General features: G+C 41.1%; 1 protein-coding gene across 4 annotated transcripts in view; it reads left to right on the forward strand.

Annotated features, from left to right (window-relative positions):
- Positions 1–20,420, forward strand: part of LOC126184603 (glycoprotein endo-alpha-1,2-mannosidase) — a 105,021-nt gene that overhangs the window by 20,844 nt on the left and 63,757 nt on the right. For 2 of the 4 annotated variants that reach the window (XM_049927051.1, XM_049927048.1), the window contains exon 2: positions 15,845–16,061. The exons of the other annotated variants lie outside the window; for them this stretch is intronic. The gene's annotated coding sequence lies outside the window, so the exon portion shown is untranslated. The remainder of the gene's footprint in view (positions 1–15,844; positions 16,062–20,420) is intronic. 4 annotated transcript variants of the gene reach the window in all.

The following is a 20,420-nucleotide window of genomic DNA, read 5'->3' on the forward strand; positions in this document are numbered from 1 at the left end:
CTTCAACTTTATGTACATACACATTGTTACTCCTAAATATTTACAGTACATGAGTGACTCTAGTTGTGACTTATTAGTCCTGTAGTCAAACAAATCATGGTTTTTCATTTCATGAAGCACACAATTTTCATTTCTCTGCATTAAGAGCTAGTTGCCAGTTTTTCTACTAGGCTGGTATTTTGTTAGGCTGAATTATTGCTGCAACTTTCACTGTATACAATTTCCTCAAAGATAACTGGATCATCTGCAAGAAACCTCACATTGCAAATGCTATCCAATAAGTCATTAATGTGTAACATGAACAGCAACAGTACAATTACACTCCCCTTTGGCACAGCGTGTGTTATTTGAGTCTGTAGATAGCTCTCCACACAGAATAGGTCTAATGTGCTATCCTGCATGTCACTTCCAAATCTGGTCGAGTATTCCATGGGAATGTATTTACTTTATAAGGCTTCAGTGTAGTTACAAATTAAAAGCTGTTTGAACGTCTGTAAAATCTGAATTAATCTGGTTTCTTCTGTCCATAGCACTGAGGATATTGTGTGTGGAGAGCACGATTTGAGTTTTGCGTGTTCAGTGTTTCTGGAAACAGTGTGGATTTTCACGTAGAAGGTTATTTTGTTCTATGTAGATCTTATATTATTTGATTTCAAAATAGGCTTTCAGGTTCCATTACATACATGTGAGGAATATAGGATGGTAGTTTTATTGATTAATTGGACTTTATTGTTTATAGATTGGTGTGATCTACGCTCACTTTTTTGCAGGGAACATATCATTGCCCACAGGATCTGTTGGTAAATTACACTACTGGCCATTAAAATTGCTACACCAGGAAGATGATGTGCTACAGACGCGAAATTTAACTGACAGGAAGAAGATGCTGTGATATGCAAATGATTAGCTTTCCAGAGCATTCACACAAGGTTGGCACTGGTGACGACACCTACAACGTGCTGACATGAGGAAAGTTTCCAACCGATTTCTCATACACAAACAGCAGTTGACCTGCGTTGCCTGGTGAAACGTTGTTGTGATGCCTCGTGTAAGGAGGAGAAATGTGTACCATCACCTTTCCGACTTTGATAAAGGTCGGATTGTAGCCTATCGCGATTGCGGTTTATCTTATAGCGACATTGCTGCTTGCGTTGGTCGAGATCCAGTGACTGTTAGCAGAATATGGAATCGGTGGGTTCAGGAGGGCAATATGGAACGCCGTGCTGGATCCCAATGGTCTCGTATCACCAGCAGTCGAGATGAGAGGCATCTTATCCGCATGGCTGTAACGGATCGTGAAGCCATGTCTCAATCCCTGAGTCAACAAATGGGGACGTTTGCAAGACGACAACCTTCTGCACGAACAGTTCGACGACGTTTGCAGCAGCATGGACTATCAGCTCGGAGACCATGGCTGCGGTTACCCTTGATGCTGCATCACAGACAGGAGTGCCTGCGATGGTGTACTCAACGACGTACCTGGCTGCACGAATGGCAAAATGTCATTTTGTCGGATGGATCCAGATTCTGTTTACAGCATCATGATTGTCGCATCTGTTTTTGACGACATCGCGGTGAACACACATTGGAAGTGTGTATTCGTCATGGCCATACTGGCGTATCACCCGGCGTGATGGTATGGGGTGCCATTGGTTACACGTCTCGGTCACCTCTTGTTCACATTGACGGCACTTTGAACAGTGGACGTTACATTTCAGATGTGTTATGACCCGTGGCTCTACCCTTCATTCTATCCCTACATTTCAACAGGATAATGCACGACTGCACGGGCCTTTCTGGATACAGAAAATGTTGGACTGCTGCCCTGGCCAGCACATTCTCCAGATCTCTCACCAATTGAAAACGCCTGGTCAATGGTTGCTGAGCAACTGGCTCATCACAATACTCCAGTCACTACTCTTGATGAACTGTGGTATCGTGTTGAAGCTGTATGGGCAGCTGTACCTGTACATGCCATCCAAGCTCTGTTTGACTCAATGCCCAGGCGTATCAAGGCCATTATTACGGCCAGAGGTGGTTGTTCTGGGTACTGATTTCTCAGGATCTGTGCTCCCAAACTGCGTGAAAATGTAATCATTGTCAGTTCTAGTATAATATATTTGTCCAATGAACACCCGTTTATCATCTGCATTTCTTCTTGGTGTATCAATTTTAATGGCCAGTAGTGTATAATCAAAAGTCAGGCTAATTCACTCACAAATTATGTGTTGAACTTGTCTGGGGTTCCATCAGAGCATGAGGATTTTTAGCAGTTAAGCTGATTTTTAACATCATTGTTACTGACTGCTATGTCACTTATCTTAGTTTGATACATTAAATTAATAAAAAAATATGCTTACATGGATTTTTCATCATTGTCAGTGTACTAACAACAAATTTGAATTTTTTAGTTTATGCTTTTAACTTTCAACTCAGTCATTTCCAGACCAATGTTATTTTATCTGCAATCGATAAATTTACTCTTCTCTGTCATATCAGAATTTTTGCATCATCATCATCATCATTATCGTGGAAACATCCTCTAGAATTCTTCTACCATTATTTGCAGTATTTATACATTTTTAAGACCTATTACCTGTTTTCTCTTCACTATGTGATGTATTAGGCACTTAAAAAATTCTCTGTTGGTTGGATTAATGCCATCCAGTGCCTTGTATACGCACCCTGTAAACTGACTTGTTCCTTATCATTTTTATAAAAAAAATCATTCAAATGATCTAAGAAACATGAACTGACTGGGCTGACCAACACTTATGTTGACACTATACTGACTTTTATACTGCAGAAAATCCTGTTCCATTTTTAAATTTCTTTTGTTTTTCATTATTTCTTATTAGTTCTCTTTAGCTACTTCCATTTATGAAAGGCATTTCTTGGAAATGAAATATGTAACCATTTTATCATCACTCACTCTTAATTATCATTTTTTCACCTACCTTTGTGCTTCATCAAAATTTTTAAGTAATTATATTTTGATACATGGGTGTTTATCTGTTTCTTGAGAAATGTATGTATTATCATCATTTATCAAATTTGTCTTGTTCAGAGAGCTATTTGGAAGAAGTTCGGCAGTGGACTTGTTATTTTATACTTATGCTTATGTGCAAGGAACACTTTCTCCCTCAGTTAATAGTTGTTCCAGAATGTGATGCTATAAGATATTCTGAATAAAAAACAGCTTTTTGACAATTTTATATCAAGTTTGTTCAGAAGTTGCAGAGCTTAGACATCTGAGAAGATATTTAATGTATGACATACAGTTCAGGTTATTATAGTTTAGTATGGTACAGTAATTTATTATTGCATGGAAGTTTTTTTACAGTTATACAAGGCATTCCAAGAGGAATGGTCAGAATTCAGGGATATAAGAGAAATGGTCATTCAAAGCAAAAAGAGTCATGTAAACATGGGCTCTAAAATGCCTGTTTTAAGAACTATGGGCACTATTCATTACAATACTATGAAACACATCTCTTCTACTGAGCAAGTGCTCTTAGCTATTAAGATATGCATTTTAGAGCCCATGTTCACTAGACTTTTTTGTTCTGAATGATCATTCCTGTCACATCCCTGAATACTGACCATTCCATTAATACAACAAAAAAGCATGTCATACATATAGACATGTAAGTATATACAGATGTTGTTAATGACGATAGACTTAGTTGATCAGCCATGTCTCAGTTGAGGCAATCACCCAGGCTGTTGTATGAATTGATTTAGGAAAACCTAAATCTGAATGTTTGAATAAGAGCGTTAGACCCCATTCACATGAATCTGAAGCCAGCATGTTAACAAATGCTCTACCTCAGTCAGTTTATAGCTGTTGTACAGTGAGCCTTTATTGTTACACACTTGGAACGGTTTAGCCTTATAACATGAGAAATAGATATACAGTAGAATATTCTGTTTCGTTTATTAATTTTATCACATGCGTTATCTCCAGCCTTCTGTAGTACAGAACTGGATCTTCAGTGACAGTCCACTTGCAGAGAACCGTTTAATAATTTTTAAGAAATTTTTATTTACATTTTCAAGTGTTCAGATTTTTCGATTAGGTTTGATTACAATACTTGCATCATCAGCAAAGAAATTTTTCCAACTTCTCAGGTATATGGTAACAAATAATATATGTGTACTTGCAGACTGAAGCAATGAATGAAAAACCGTACCAAGGCTGGGATTCGAGCCCAGTTCTCCATCTCACTAGGCTGATGCAGTAACCACTATGTCTTCCGGGCACAGTGGCTTTTCACAACTGCATGGACTACTCTAGTGTGCCTCCCTCTTCAATCCAAATTACCGTTCATGCCTCACCCCACTTGGTATTCCCCCTAAGGTCTCTGGAACCACATAGTTTCATTTGATGGTGAGGTGTTATCCCTGTACACTTGAAAGCCTGTGCTATGCTACTCAAGTTTAGGGGAAGTATCAAGTGGTCTGAGGTGTGAATGGTAATTTGGATTGAGAAGGGAGGCGTGCTAGGGTAGTTCGTGCAGTTGTGCATCTACCTTGTGAACTGAAGACCTGGGTTCAAATTCTGGCCTTGGTACAAATTTCCATTTGTCACTTCAGTCTGCATGTGTATGTCATAGATGTGTGTGTCTTGGAAAGGTCTCTGAAACCATATAGTTTATAGCTGTTGTACAGTGAGCCTTTATTGTTACATACTTGGAACGGTTTAGCCTTATAACATGAGAAACATTCCACGTGGGAAAAATATATCTAAAAACAAAGATGTTGAGACTTACCAAATAAAAGCGCTGGCAGGTCGACAGACACACAAACAAACACAAACATACACACAAAATTCAAGCTTTTGCAACAAACGGTTGCTTCATCAGGAAAGAGGGAAGGAGAGGGAAAGACGAAAGGATGTGGGTTTTAAGGGAGAGGGTAAGGAGTCATTCCAATCCCGGGAGCGGAAAGACTTACCTTAGGGGGAAAAATATATAAAACAAGAAGAATAGTGGACCAAATATTGATTGCTGTGGTACATATGTAGTGATTGTACCTCACCGTGAAAATGCTCTTTCAATGTGTTTTTTTGTGGCATTCTTAATGTGACACTTTGCATGCCTTTAATTAGGATGAAAACCAGTTACTAGCAAGGTCTCTGATGATATATTTTTTGAGATTCTGGGGAAGAATACTGTGAATTATATATAATCATATTTAATTTGCCAAGCCCCAAAAAATACCAGTTGGAGCTATTATGTAATTTAAACTTTATATAATCTGATTTGCAAACTGAAATATGTATTTTGAAATTCATACTGGGACTGACTAAGTATGTTATTGTTGAATAGGATTGTTATTTCTCTTGCTTGCATAATTTTTCCATTATCTTCAAGAAGGAGATAGGTAGTGACACTGGTCAGTAATTGTTAATATCTCTTTTACTACCTTCCATGTAAAGGCATCTGAGGGTTGCATGTTTCAGATTTTCTGGAAATATTCTTTGTGAAATTGATTTATTGTGTATCTTGATATGGTACACAGTTGCTTAACTGTTTTACAGACAGATTGAAGTAAGGAATTGGTTAGTATACTGGACTAATTGGAGAGAAGTTGGATTCAAATCATAGGCTGGTTTTTGGCTGGAGTCCAGATCCTTATTGTACTAAGTTAGTGCCTTGTTCTAATGACTTAGATGTTGTTGATATGCTAAAGGTTAACATTTGTTCTTGTTTATCAGAATACCAGTTGATTAATATGCTATTAACATTCAAGTGCTATCCCCAGAAAACTTACATAATTGTCATTATGTCTGTCAGATATACGCCATAAATTACAATATATATCCACTTTTTACACAAGTATTTTAGGACAATGTGGTAAATAAATACATGTACAGCCCTTTGCTCTTTTAATAGCCACAAATCTGCTAAACAGCTAGCAAAATCTTGTAAAAGAAAGAAAATGTAAATAGTTGTATTTATACTTCGAAAACATACTGCAATAATGAAGTTTAAATACAAAAACAGGGGAGAATAATAGTATAAAGAACAAAATTAGTCACGGTCTTCTTCATTATGTTTATTTCCTGTATCACACCCACCAGCAGAAACAAAAATGCAATGTCGCAGGCTTAAATACTGTCCACATGTCTTGCAGGTATATTTTGTCAATTTTGTTGTTTTCATGGCCTATCAGGGCTGGCAACGCTTCCTATTTGCACTGTCAGTGATCACCGGATTGGCATGAGTAATGACAGGTTGTCAAATTTCAGATGAGATTTCATGAAGTCTTGTAGCAATTGAGTGAGATAAACAAGGCATAAGTGACCACTTTTTCAAGTGATTATCAATAATTTCTCCTCCAAATATTCTAAGAAACAGCTGATATTTGAGTTGGTTGACTCTGTTTCCCATATGAATAACTTGAGAATTGATTCCAGCAATATTTTAAACTGAAAAGTAAACAACCATCAGCCAGCGTGTAGTACCACTCACGACACTGAGTGGAGCACATTTTGTCAGCTGTATCTACTCCAGTCTTACATACATTATAGTAAGTTACCATTTCAGGCTTTTTATTGTCACCAGTATCTTTATCAGTTCAGTCTTCCTTGTGTAAACTTGAGATGAGCAGTACATTTTTATTTTTATTTTGAGACTCGTATGAAACTAGCATTCCTTCTTTATGGAATACAAAAAGGCTGTAAAAGTTTTCTCTCTTTTTCACCTCTTTTATCTATTTAGGGATCTCCCATTTGCTCTTTTTTAGTGTTCCCTCAAAAAGCAGGCAATGTTTTGCCGATAAGGATTGAAGAAGAGTGACGTCACTAAACCACTCATCAGCCATTGCATTATGCCCTGTGTTAGTTACGGGAGTAACCATTCTTTGTACTAGGTCTGTGCATTTGTTACTGCATTGGAATGGACCCTCTGGTTGTTTACCAGAATAAATTTCCAGTCTGATGGTATAAAACATTTTAGAATTGACAACTGCAAATATTTTTTTCATGTATTTTGATGGAATATACTGAGTGAATGGGGATCTGGTTCTAAAGGCTTCTAGCTTTTCATCAGTTTTGACATCAGCTCCCACACAACTGCAAGTGCTGCAGTTGTTTACAGACTTTTCAAAGAAATCATGAATAGCTCCTAAACAGCCTATTGTTCTCCTTTCTAGTCTACTTTCTCTATCATAAAATTTCAAAGTTTGCAATAAGAATTGAGGGACATCATCAAATGGAAGATTCGTATGCCAAATCCATTTTTATCCCACAATTCTTCAAGATTGTTTCTTCCACCTTCATAATGTCCTGCCATGTATAAAAGGCCTATGAAGGCATGTATGAGGGGTATTCATTATGTAACCAAACACATTTCTTTTTTCTTTGCAATTTCGGTTGAAAAAACTGTGTAATTTGCTATGGGACATTGTGGAATAATCAATCCCTGTTCAGCCGTCTATTATCATGAAGTCCTGATAGGTGGTGGCACTATATGTAGCCTTCAAAATGGCATCTGTAACGGAAGTGCACTTCAGGCAGACAACTGTCACTGGATTTCTTGTGGTGGAAAACCAGAGCATCTCAGATATCCATAAGTGCTTGTAGACTGTCTACAGAGACCTGGTAGTGAACAAAAGCACAATGTGTTGTTGGAAGAGGTCTCTGCCACAGTGGAACAAGGTCTCACAAACCTGTCCAATTGCCCACGTGCCGGCCAGCTGCACACAGCTGTGACTCCTGTAATGTTGGAATGTGTGGATACTCTCATTCAAGGTGATCGATGGATCACAAACACCTTGTTGCTCAACTGGACACCACCAGTTGGGGTACTCAAAGGTGTGTGTCTGCTGGGTTCCTTGCTGCCTAACAGAAGACCATAAAGAACAATGACGGGCCATCTGTGCAGAATTGCTTGCTCATTACAAGGTTGATCATGAAAATTTTTTCGAACATCATAATAGGCAATAAAACATAGGTTTATCACTTCAAGCCAGAAACAAAACGCCAATCCATTGAGTGACACACATCACCCCTCCTCTGAAGAAAAAGTTCAAAGCCGTACCCTCAGCCGGTAAAGTCACGGTGATAGTCTTCTAGGACTCTGAACAGGTTATTCTGTTTGATATTTTCTCTCATGGTGCAATGATCAACTTTGAAATGTATTGTGCTACTCTCAGGAAATTGAAGAGATGACTTCGTTGTGTTGTTGCCACAATAGTGCAAATGAATTTCTCCTCCATGACAATGCAAGGCCTCACACATGTAGATGTAGATGTAGAAGTCTGCACACCCGAAAGGAGCTGACAAACTTCGCTGGGGTGTTCTTCCTCATCCACCCTACAGCCCAGATTTCACACCTTCTGACTTCCATCTGTTTGTCCCAATGAAGGATGCACTCCATGTGAAGCAGTCTGTGGATGATGGGGATGATCTGGATGCAGCAAGACTTTGGCTCTGACGTCCAATAGAGTGGACAATTCAGGTCCTCCCAGTAAGGCGATGTAAGGCCATTGCATCGAATAGAGATTATGTTGAAAAATAGAGTTTTGTAGCCAAAAGAGTGGGAAGTAATGTGGTGTATAGGAATTCTGAATAAAACCAACCTGCTTTCAGAAAAAAAGGTGTTGCATTAGTAATTCAGCAGTATTTGTTTTTCAGTCCCATCAGTATGGCGTGTAAATATAGTCTGTAAATAATGTGGGATGCTGTCAGTGTACTGATTTGAATATGTAATAATCATATCTACCATGTCATTGTCAATGAGACACTTCCACATGTTTACGAACTTCCAGCATGCTGGAATAGCTGTGGATCAGCAACTTCTGTTAACCAGGTGAACGAAAACCCAGCCCAAAGCTGCAAATTTATTTTACTCACTCAATAGCTAGTTTTGGGCTGAGACCAATTTTTAAATCATTGTAACATAGTCGAAAATGGCACTTTCCAAGATGTGAAAACCGTGTTATGATGATTTGAAAATGAGTCTTGGTCCAAAACTAGTCATCGAGTGAATAAAAAAGTAAAATTTGCAACTTTGGACTCAGTTTTGATATTACTTCCACATATTGACAATTTTGTCAATATTTCGGGCCATTCCAATTACACCTGGCTGGCGTCCGTTGGAGGAGGAGGCGAGTACATTTGCTCTGACAGAGGATGGTCTTCCGGTTCCTGCATGGGCACGTCTCCTGGTGGCGTCCGTTCTGGTGCTGGCATTGCGATGACGGTGAGAGGGCTGCGTTGTGAGTATTGAGAGATGCCAAGATCCCGAGCATCAGGTAGAGCCAAAGGTGGTGTGGCGGCATTTGGAACAGGCGTTGCTGGCACCCGAGGCCGAAGCTGGTCCGAATGACTCACTGCAACACCCGTGTCCGTCTGGATTTCATACAGGCGTCTGCCACGGTGTCTTAAGATGCGGCCCGGGCTCCATTCTGGCCGCCTGCCATATCCCCGTACCCAGACGAGGTCGTCGTTGGTGAACCAGCCAAGTGAAGGCACCCGCGGCCGTGAGGTGGGAGGCCACAGAAGATGAAGTAGCATGCGGGGCTGTCGGCCATGTAAGAGCTCAGCCAGGCTGTGGTCGCCCATGGGGGTGAAACGGTAAGACGCCAGAAACTGGAGAAGCGCATCATCAGCAGCAGAAGAAGTCAGAAGTTTCCGCATCTGAGCCTTAAATGTGCGGACCAGTCGTTCAGCCTCACCGTTGGATTGTGGATGGAATGGCGGGGCCGTGACATGCGTAATGCCATGACGAGCACAAAAATCCGCAAATTCGGAAGAGGCAAATTGCGGACCATTATCAGTAACAAGAGTAGAGGGGAGGCCTTCCAAAGAAAAAATGCGGGCGAGAGCACTGGTGGTTGCCGCGGTGGTAGGTGACGTGCAACGGACAATGAAAGGAAAGTTAGAGTAGACGTCAATTATGAGGAGCCAATAAGTACCTAAAAAGGGTCCCGCAAAGTCAGCATGAATGCGCTCCCAGGGCTTCTCAGGTGAAGGCCACGGTGACAAAGATGACTTCGGGGCAACGGCCTGTGACGCACAAGGGCTGCAGGCAGCGACCATGTGTGCTATTTCAGAGTCGATGCCAGGCCAGTACACATGACGGCGCACCAGAGATTTTGTGCGAGAGACACCCCAGTGCCCTTGGTGAAGGAGGCGCAAGACCGAAGCACGCAAAGACGCAGGTACCACAACACGCGGCGAAGCATTGTCAGTGGAGAGGAGGATAACACCATCCCTAGCCGTGAGGCAGTAGCGCAAAGTGTAGTACTTCCGCAACGGATCAGAAGTCTTAGCGGATGAGCGATCTGGCCAACCCTTCTGAATAAAGCGTAAAACCCGGGAGAGGGTAGGGTCAGAACCCGTAGCAGCCACCAGCCTGTCCCCAGTGATGGGGAACCCGTCCACAACCCGCTGCTCGGCAACATCCAGGTGGAAACACAAAAGTTCGTCCCTATCTAATGCCTGATCAGGACCCATGGGAAGGTGAGACAGAGCATCAGCATTTGCATGTTGAGCCATTGGCCGGAAATGAATCTCATAATTGAAACGGGACAAGTAAAGAGCCCAACGCTGGAGGCGGTGTGCAGCCTTGTCGGGAAGTGACATTGATGGATGAAACAAGGAAACAAGTGGTTTGTGATCCGTAACAAGATGAAATTTTGAGCCATAGAGAAAAACACCAAACTTATGAAGAGCATAAATGATGGTCAAAGCTTCTTTCTCAATTTGAGAATACTTTTGTTGGGCATCCGTGAGCGTTTTGGAGGCATAAGCAATGGGTTGTTCCCAACCGTCGGAAAAACGGACTGCACCGACCCCGTATTGAGAGGCGTCTGTGGCAAGAACAAGATGTTGGCCAGGTCGATAAGTAGCCAGGCACGGGGCCTGTTTCAGCATAGTCTTCAATTTCTGGAAAGGCGCTTCACATGATGCGGACCAGTGAAAAGGCACGTTTTTATGCAACAGGCGATGCAACGGCTGAGCCACCGAAGCCGCAGACAGTAAAAACTTGTGATAGTATGGTATTTTCCCCAAGAAGGCCTGCAGTTCCTTAACAGATGTAGGGCGAGGAAGGGCATCGATCGCAGCGACAGTTTGCTGAAGGGGACGAATACCATCCCGAGAGAGTTGAAACCCCAAGTACATGATAGATGCCTGAAAAAATTGTGATTTCTGAAGATTACACTTAAAACCGGCAGTCTGTAAGACATGAAAAAGTGTGCGGAGGTTCAGTGGTGGAGCCAGTGACAACAATGTCGTCCATGTAATTGATACACCCAGGGACAGAGAGCAATAATTGTTCCAAGAATAGCTGAAAGAGAGCAGGGGTGCTGGCAACCCCGAATGGCAAGTGCTGGTATTGATAGAGGCCGAAAGGCGTGTTAAGGACCAGAAACTGCCGGGAAGCAGCGTCGAGAGGAAGTTGATGATAAGCTTCTGACAGGTCAATTTTAGAAAAATACTGGCCTCCAGCAAGTTTAGTGAACAGTTCTTCAGGATAGGGCATAGGGTAAGTGTCGATGAGGCATTGAGCATTTACAGTGGCTTTGAAATCGCCACAGAGACGAATATCACCATTTGGCTTAGCAACGACAACGACAGGAGAGGACCACTCACTGGAAGCGACAGGAAGCAAGACCCCTGAAGTAGTGAGACGATCCAACTGCCATTTTACCCGATCACGAAGGGCCACAGGAATGGGCCGAGCCCGAAAAAACTTAGGCCGAGCAATGGGTTTGAGTGTGATATGAGCTTCAAAGTCGTTTGCACGGCCTAACCCAGGAGAAAAAAGGGAAGAAAATGTCGTCGACAAGGAATCCAGTTGAGCATAAGGAATAGTATCAGAGACAATATTGACAGAGTCATCTATGGAGAACCCAAAAACGCGAAAGGCATCGAAACCAAAAAGATTTTCTGCATTGCTCTGGTCGACCACAAATATGGGAACAGTGCGAACGATGGATTTGTAAGATACCTCAGCATTAAACTGTCCCAAGAGAGAAATCTTCTGTTTATTGTACGTCCGTAATTGCCGAGTGACAGGTGACAGGAGTGGAGAACCCAGTTGGAGATACGTCTGAGAATTAATTATAGTGGCAGCAGAACCGGTATCCACTTGCATGTGAACATCTCGACCAAGGATTTGGACAGTGAGGAATAACTTCCCTGAAAGGGAAGAAGTGCAATTGACAGACAACACAGAATCAGAATCAGCGTCATGTTCATGAACATCATGTATGCGGTCGGATTTGCAAACGGAAGACACATGACCTTTCTTTTTGCAATTGTGACACACAGCCCAATGTTGGGGACAATCCTCGCGTGAATGTTTCGTAAAACACCGCGGACATGAAGGAAGTTGCCGGGGATTTTGCTGCAGTTTCTTAGCGGGTTGTTTACGGCTAGGCCGAGGCTGCGCGTGGGAGCGCCCTGCGGCCACGTCGGCCGGCGGGGACGCGCTGCACGCGTCGTCAACAGCGCACAGAGGTTGTATTTCCCCGACATCACCCCACGCCTCTATTCGCGCCCCAGCGGCGCGAGAAATTTCAAAAGACTGCGCAATGGAGAGAACTTCATCTAGAGTCGGATTCGCCAACTGAAGGGCATGTTGGCGAACTTCTTTGTCGGGCGCCAACCGGATGATAGCATCCCGTACCATGGAATGGGCATAGGATTCTTTGTGAACGTCAGTAATAAATTGACACTTTCGACTGAGGCCGTGAAATTCAGCAGCCCAAGCGCGATAGGATTGATTTGGTTGTTTTTGATAACGATAAAAGGCAACATGAGAGGCCACCACATGCGTTTGCTTTTGAAAATAGACAGACAGAATTGAGCACATTTCAGCAAAGGACAAAGACGCAGGATCCTTCAAAGGAGCCAATTGCGACAACAACCGATACATTTGAGGTGAACAGAGACTTACATGGTTGTTCGTCCGTGACATGAAATGCCAAGAAGTGCTGTCGAAGGCGTTTTTCATAATCCCAGTCTTCTGCCGTCTCGTCGTAAGGAGGAAAAGGAGGTATAGCCAACGACGAGAAACGCCCCGCATTTGACGCCGCGACGAAATCGCGAATCGCCGCTGTTAGAAGCGTTTGCTGTTCAAGGAGATTTTGCAATAGTTGCTCGACAGTAGCCATGGAACCCTGTGAGTCAACGGTGAAAAGGACGAATCCACTACCTCGTCGCCAATTGTTAGAACTTCAAGTTTAACACATATATTTCGGAACGACACAACAACACATATAAGTCACAGAGTAAGTTGACAAGTAAGACATGTGTACACGTTAGCATTTGAGTGAGCACTGAGTCCCAGTCTAGCAGCCGCTGCTCGGTTGGCCCCTTTGGTGGCGCAGCTGCTGCATGGCTGGCAGACAGCGCCGCACGTAGAGGACGCGCGTAATTGCGCGGCGGCACTTTGAATGATCGGCGAGTCACAACAGTTTTACCTTTCCATAAGTCTCATTAATAGGTTGCAGGTGAACATCCACATACTGCTACAATAGTTTACAGTTGAACATCTATGAGCAGTAAAAACCATAACCACATAGTCCACAGTTTTTTGGGGATAATCGGGTACGTATGGAGCAGGCAGTGTCATTGGTTTAACACACAGCCTATTGGTACAACACTTATTTCACTTTTAAGTTGGTGCATTGTTGTCATTCTAACCAACACAGGTTCCTTGTCTGAAACTTGGCCATGGACTGACTGTCTAGTGATCAAAAATTGGCCCCTTACATATCCTCACAATAATAGATACTGAAACTACACATTGTTCAAAGTTAAATTTGCAGAAATTACAATTAAATTTACTGAATACATCGAAAAATTGGTTCTTTTTAACAGTTTCTTATACTACAAATCCGAATTATTTGGTTAAATCATGAAATTAACAAATGTAAGTACGCAAACAATACTTTGGACAAAACTTAATTACTTTGGAATTAATTAAGAGCCAGCTTTGCTAACATGTTTTCAAATAGAGCCAAATAGATACTTTAAGAATAGTAGCATTTCGTCTTCCAAATGTTTATAACTAGTACAGAATTTATATTTGTTTTTACGTCAGCAATAGAATTTAAATTACAAAACAATTACTGACTTTCACCCTATAATGAAAGTTACTAACTAGGAATAGTCAAAATAAACTAGGAAATCAATTACTTACATAAAACTAAGCACAAAATTAGATCTTGTGTTATACTCTTTAAAACTGAGGGCCAACCTTTCTCTTTTATGAAAATACTGATTATACTCACATATGTTAATCAGTTAAAATCGAAAAAAAAAACTAGTGTAAGGAGGCAGATGGCAAAACAAGAGGGCAAGTAAAAATAACCCAGCTTGCTTCATCACACAGTCCAGGCAAATGCCAGGATGGTTCCTTTGGAAAGGACAAGGCTGATTTCCTTCCCCACCATAATAAAAAAAATAGAAAAAGTTGTTTCTAAGTGTAGTTGCATGAGCAGGATTAAAAAAAAGTGTTCATTAATATTAACACCAATCATGTATACAAACACGTAAACTGACTTGTTACACATCATTTCAATGAAAGAATCATCCAAATGGCATATGGAATATTTAACTAACAAACTAACTGAATAACTAACACTCTAATTACATAACTGTTGATGGAATGTTAAAGTCTAATCATCTTTGAGGGGATTACAGGGAGAAGTAGATGAGGCTTAAATGCCTGTTGTACTTGTGGAAGTCACTAAAGGAATGAGGCAGACATTACCCATGTGTTGACAGCACTTTATTTAGACATTGGGAAAATGTTTGTTGCCGGTGCAAATATGAATTCAGTTTTCTTACAATTATGTTACTGTAGATAGAGCCTTTTTGCTCACCAGTTGAATCTATGGTGCATATGGCAGTCCGCTTACCTTGACATGGTGGTCAGAACAAAGTCTACCACATTATTGTTAATGACATGAAGGATTGATGTGCTTACATTTGGCACAATACTGCTCCAACCCAACACTATGTCTCAGGAAGGAATCAGTTTCAATCCTCTCCTATACTCAAGGAATTAATGTGATTCCATTCTGATTGTGCTACCCTGCTTAATGTTACCCATTGCTTCCATAAATCGCTTTTGGCAAATGCCAGGATCCTTTCTTTGAAAAGGTCACAGCTCATTCATTACCTAATCCACTACCATCAGAGAAAGTATTCTCTCTCTTAATGATTTTCATATTGGTGATATGTTAAACTTTAGTCTTCTTTCTTAATTTAGAGGATACTGTACCACACTTTAATCTTACCCTCTTATTGGGAGAATACAACAATCTTTTCTATGTAACCACCAGTCTAACACTAGAATAACAGACTTTCTGTATATTCTGCCTTACTGTGTTTTTTGTAAGTTTTTCCTGGAGGTAGAATATTAGATATATGTATCAGATCAGGAAGAATTTAGTTGAGAAAGCCTGTCTAGCAGAGTTTATGTTGTTTGATGCCTGTGTGAAATGTAGAACTTGTTTTATTTTCCACGTTTGTTTTTCACTGTTACTTTTCAGTGTTTGACATAGGTCACATACACTTGCAAAGCATAGTCATTAGCTTCCGTGGTGATTTTAAGAGCTTCAGTTTTTTAAACAAACAGCTAATAATGAACCTCATGAACAATGTCATTGTTTGTCAGCATCTGATTGTTGATTGCATAGTAAAGGTAAATTTTTAACAAGTAATTGTGGTTTACAGATTACTTATGGATATCCCTGATATTTTTAAATATAAAAATTACATAATGTGCAGATGGTCTGGGGGAAAGCTGCATCATAGTTACTGGTAACTGTGATAACTGCAGAAGTTATTTACATTTGATTCTCTCTACACTTTCAGGCATTAGGGAGAAAATTCAGTCACATTTCCTTTTATCATTGAGAGGATGTGAAATCTATTGAGCCTTCAACATGGACCAAAATGCAAAAAATAGAACACAGCTGTTGGATGCTGTATAGTTTTTCAGCTCTCATGTGGTGAAAGCATATGCATTAGCATGTGCATGTGCATGTATTGCTGTATATACTTCTCCATTGCAGTGCATCTATTTTATGAGGTTTGTAGAGGCTTAAATTTTTAAATATGTATTGATATTTCTGTTCTTTTGTTTGTCTTACTAGCTCATTGCATCAGTCTGTCTATTCCCTGTTTTCTGTATTGAAATATATAGCCCAAACTAGCTTTTCATATGCCATGCTTTAAATCTGTTGTTTCACTGTATTGACATCACAGTGGTGCTTAATGGGAAACTAGCAATACTATATGCTGCAGTGACCAATTCAGTTTGTTCACTTTTTTGCTTTTGTTACACCTGGCTAGATGCTATACGGTTTTGTTACCGTGATTCACCAAGCTGTTGAGGCAAAATGTTGCAGTCATCAGAACAATGTTGGAGTTCATAGAGGCCTTTCTTTACAATTAGAGATGAAACAAGCACTAGGTATAAAAGCAACTCTAAATTGTAGTGCTCAGAACCTGTAGAAAACATTTCAGTCCTTTGGGAAAAGAGGGAGGATTATTAAGGTTTAGTGTCCTGTCAACGATGAGGGGTTTAGAGAAGGAGCACAAGCTGAAATTGAGGATGACTGGTGAAGAATAAGAACCATTTTCTCTTGAATGGAACTTTCCTGTTATTTGCCATAAGCTATTTTGGAAAAATTAAATCTGTATGGCTGAAGGGGATGTCAACCTTTGCCCCCTCTGTGCCACCTTGCTCAGTTCAATTCTTTGGGTTCAAATTGTAATATATTACTAAGTGAAATAAAAGCAAAGCAGGCAATAATTGTCAAATTGCATAAATCAACAGGTAACCCTATGAGTCCCAACAATATTAAAAACAATATTTTAAAATTTTTCACAAAATTAATTCTTACTATCATTGTAAGCAATGAAAGCAAGAAGAAATTGGCAAAAAAGAAACAATCAATTATATAAGTTCTTAGGCTTCCATGACCAATGCCATTTTGAATAAAATAATTTTGGGTATTAGGTCACATCATTATGAAACACTAAAGCAGCTAAATTGGTGACATTTTTACCGACTTGTTATGGTCCTCTTCAGGTCGGTTAGTTGCTGGATACTGAAGAATGTCTTTCCATATATACTGTCTATTTCAGTTACGTGGTGGCTACTGGTGTCACATATGTGGGATGTCGGTGAACAAATTGAAGAGAGATAACTATGGAGAGAGGCAGGAGAGATGGCTGTATGGTAGGTTATTGCCTGTGCTAAACTGGTGTCTAATTGGAAGGCGACTATAGTAGGTGAGTGTTAGGAAATAGCATATTGGCAGGCTATTTCTTGTGCCACTCTAGTAAGTAATTGGTAGCCAACTCTTGTCATTGATTGGTAGGCATTAGCAGTTTGACAGCCTGTACCCAGGGGTAGTGTTTCCTGAAGTGAAGCATTAAGGTCACACTGCATGACATTTCTCTCATGACTGATGTTTCTGTTGTGAAACCCAGGTGAAGTGGTGCTGCTGGCTAACGAACACACTTGATCCATCAGGGTGGGATCACTGGCACCCAGGCCATGGGTAAATGAACCATTCTCCCTGTTCATGCTGTTAGGGCATTTGATTATTTCAGTAGCTTCTGTTATTTTTTGTTGCTGCATCCACAGCTGCTGATCAGGTATGAGAGGGTCCAGATAATTGATAGAGTGGCCATATTGCTGGTGGTGTTCTGCTATATCTGAGTTGTGCTGTGCCAATCATAAATAATGTTCATGCTGAGGCACATGAGTGCTTATGGGTCTACCGGCTTCACCAAAATAACCAAAGTGGACTTTACCACATACACACCCAAGTTGGTAGATGCCAGCAGTGTGGAGAGCATCCACTGGATCCTTAGTGGACCCCAACAGATCTTGAATCTTGTGGCCACTCATGAAGTACAGGTTTGATTCCTCCACAACACACAACCTTGCAGTCGTGGTCGCTGATGCCTCTCACATAAGGTAGGCAAGCAACAGGATGAGTTTCTTCTGTATCTTCTTCAGTTTTGTCCTCACAGTACCTCTTAGTTCTTTGTATGTTTCTGTTGCTGTATCCACTTGCACAGAATGTTGTCTTGAGCTCATTCAGTCCATTTTGTATGTGGTTAGTGCACCAATCTAGTGAACACAGACTGTCAGTATACATTGCACAGTGTCATTTTGTGCTGGATGGTGTTGTGAATCTGCATGCTGGTATTTGTTGCTGTGCATCAGTTTCCTGTAGAATTTATGTCCTAGTTTGCTGCTAGATGTTTTATACACCTTCACGTTCAGAAAGGAATTGCTCTGTTGTTTTCCATTTCTAAAGAACAGTATGTTCTTATGTAAGCTGTTGAGGCTCTCATGAAATCTGTATAGTTCTTTCCGATGCGGCCATATGATGAACAGTGTGAGCCCAGTGGCACAGAATTTAGTATTGTATGTTTAAAAGCTCCACAAATAAGTCAGCTTCTACAGGTGAAGGGGAGGGCCTATTGCTATTCTGACCGTTCATAAAATTTGCCCTGCCAACTAAAATATGTTGAAGACAAGCACAATTGCACCAGTTGCAGATGTCTGGTAGTATTTACTCCTATAGGATGGTGATGGTTTCAGCTATATACACATAGGTAAACAGTTTTTATGTTAAAATTAACCATAAGGTCCATAGCTAGTACTAGTAGGCTCATCTATGCCTGTCATCCAGGTTGCTGGCAATGATTGAAACAATTTTGACAAAATAACATACAAGCAAGCCTACACACTGAATGAAGTGGTAAAGAACTGCCAACAGAGATAAGTTATAGAGTTCACACTGGAGCAGCAAATGTCAATGGGATCAACTTATCCACATATTGTCTTGCAAAGCATCTGGCCAACAAATTATACAGCCTGGTTGGCCACACATAGTCTTATGTTAAGGTTTCTATGCATTTGATCCAGCTCATATGGAAACAGCAAGTAATAGCTACAGATCTTGTGGTTAGCTTTGACATAAAATCATTCTTTACCAGCATGTCCGTAGCTGAAACCTTCAACATCCTGCAAGAGTAAATACCACCAGACACCTGTGGACCAGTGCAGTTGTGCTTGTCTTTAACATATCTTAGTTGGCAGGGTAAATTTTATGGGCTCTCCCCTTTGTCCTGTAGAAGCAGACATATTCATGGAAGATTTCAAACAGACTGTGCTAAATTTTACACCACTACACCCTCACTGCTGGCTGAGGTAATTGAATGACACATTTGTCCTATGGTTGCATGAGGAAGCAAAACCACACCAATTTCATGAGCATCTCAATGGCTTACATAAGAACATTGAGTTCATGTCAGAAATGGAAAACAACGGAGTGATTCTTTTACTGCATGTGAAGATGGATAGAACATCTAGCAGCAAACTAGGACATAAAGTGTACAGGAAACTGACTCACGCCAACAGGTACTTGCATGCAGATTCGTACCACCATCCAGCAAAAACCAACACTATGCTACATACACTGAGAGCCCAGGCTCACCGTATTAGTGATGCTACCCACACACAACATGAACTGAATGAGCTCAAGCTCAAGACAATATTCCATGTGAATGGATACAACAACAGAGACATACAATGAGCCATGAGGTATAGTGAGGACAAAACAGGCAAAGGTACAGAAGAAACTCTTCCTGTTGTTTGCCAGCCATGTGAGAGGTTTCAGCAACTGCATAGGGAAGGTTCTGTGTTGCAGAGGAATCAAATCTATCTTCCTCAGTGGCCAGAAGATCTGAGACCTATTAGCACTCATGTCTCAGCATGAACATTACATATGACTGGGACAGAACAACAAGTCAGCTGTAACAGAACACCACCAGCAATGTGTACATTCTATCAGTTTTATGGAACCTCCCATGCCTGCTCACCAGCTGTAGATGCAACAGCAAAAATAAGAGAGACTATTGAAGTAATCAAATGCCCTAACAGCATGAACAGGGAAGATGGCTGCAAATGGCCTAGCTGCCAGAGATTCCACCCCTGCAGACCATGTGTGTTTGCCAGCCAACAGCACCACTTGGGTCTAGCTGCATAAACAGTAGTCATGAGAGAACTGCCGTGTGGCCTTAATGCTCCGCTACAGGAAAACACTACCCCTGGGTACAAGCTGCCAATTTGCTATTGCCTACCAGTCACCAACAAGAGTAGTGTATCACTTACCGGAGCGGCACAGGAAATAGCATGCTGATATGCGATTTTCTACTGTTCACCAACTATAGTTGCCATCAAAGTAGCACAGGCAATAGTCTACCATACAACCATCCCCCTCCATAGTTACCTCTCTTCAACTTGTCCAGTGACACCCCAAATGTGTGATGCCAGTAGCCACCATATAAGCAAAATAGACAGAGTATACGGGAAGATATTGTCCAGTATCCAGCAACTAACCACACTGAATAGGACCACAGC

This window comes from Schistocerca cancellata, chromosome 4 (genome assembly GCF_023864275.1).
Source record: "Schistocerca cancellata isolate TAMUIC-IGC-003103 chromosome 4, iqSchCanc2.1, whole genome shotgun sequence".
NCBI classification, from domain to species: Eukaryota; Metazoa; Arthropoda; class Insecta; order Orthoptera; family Acrididae; genus Schistocerca; species Schistocerca cancellata.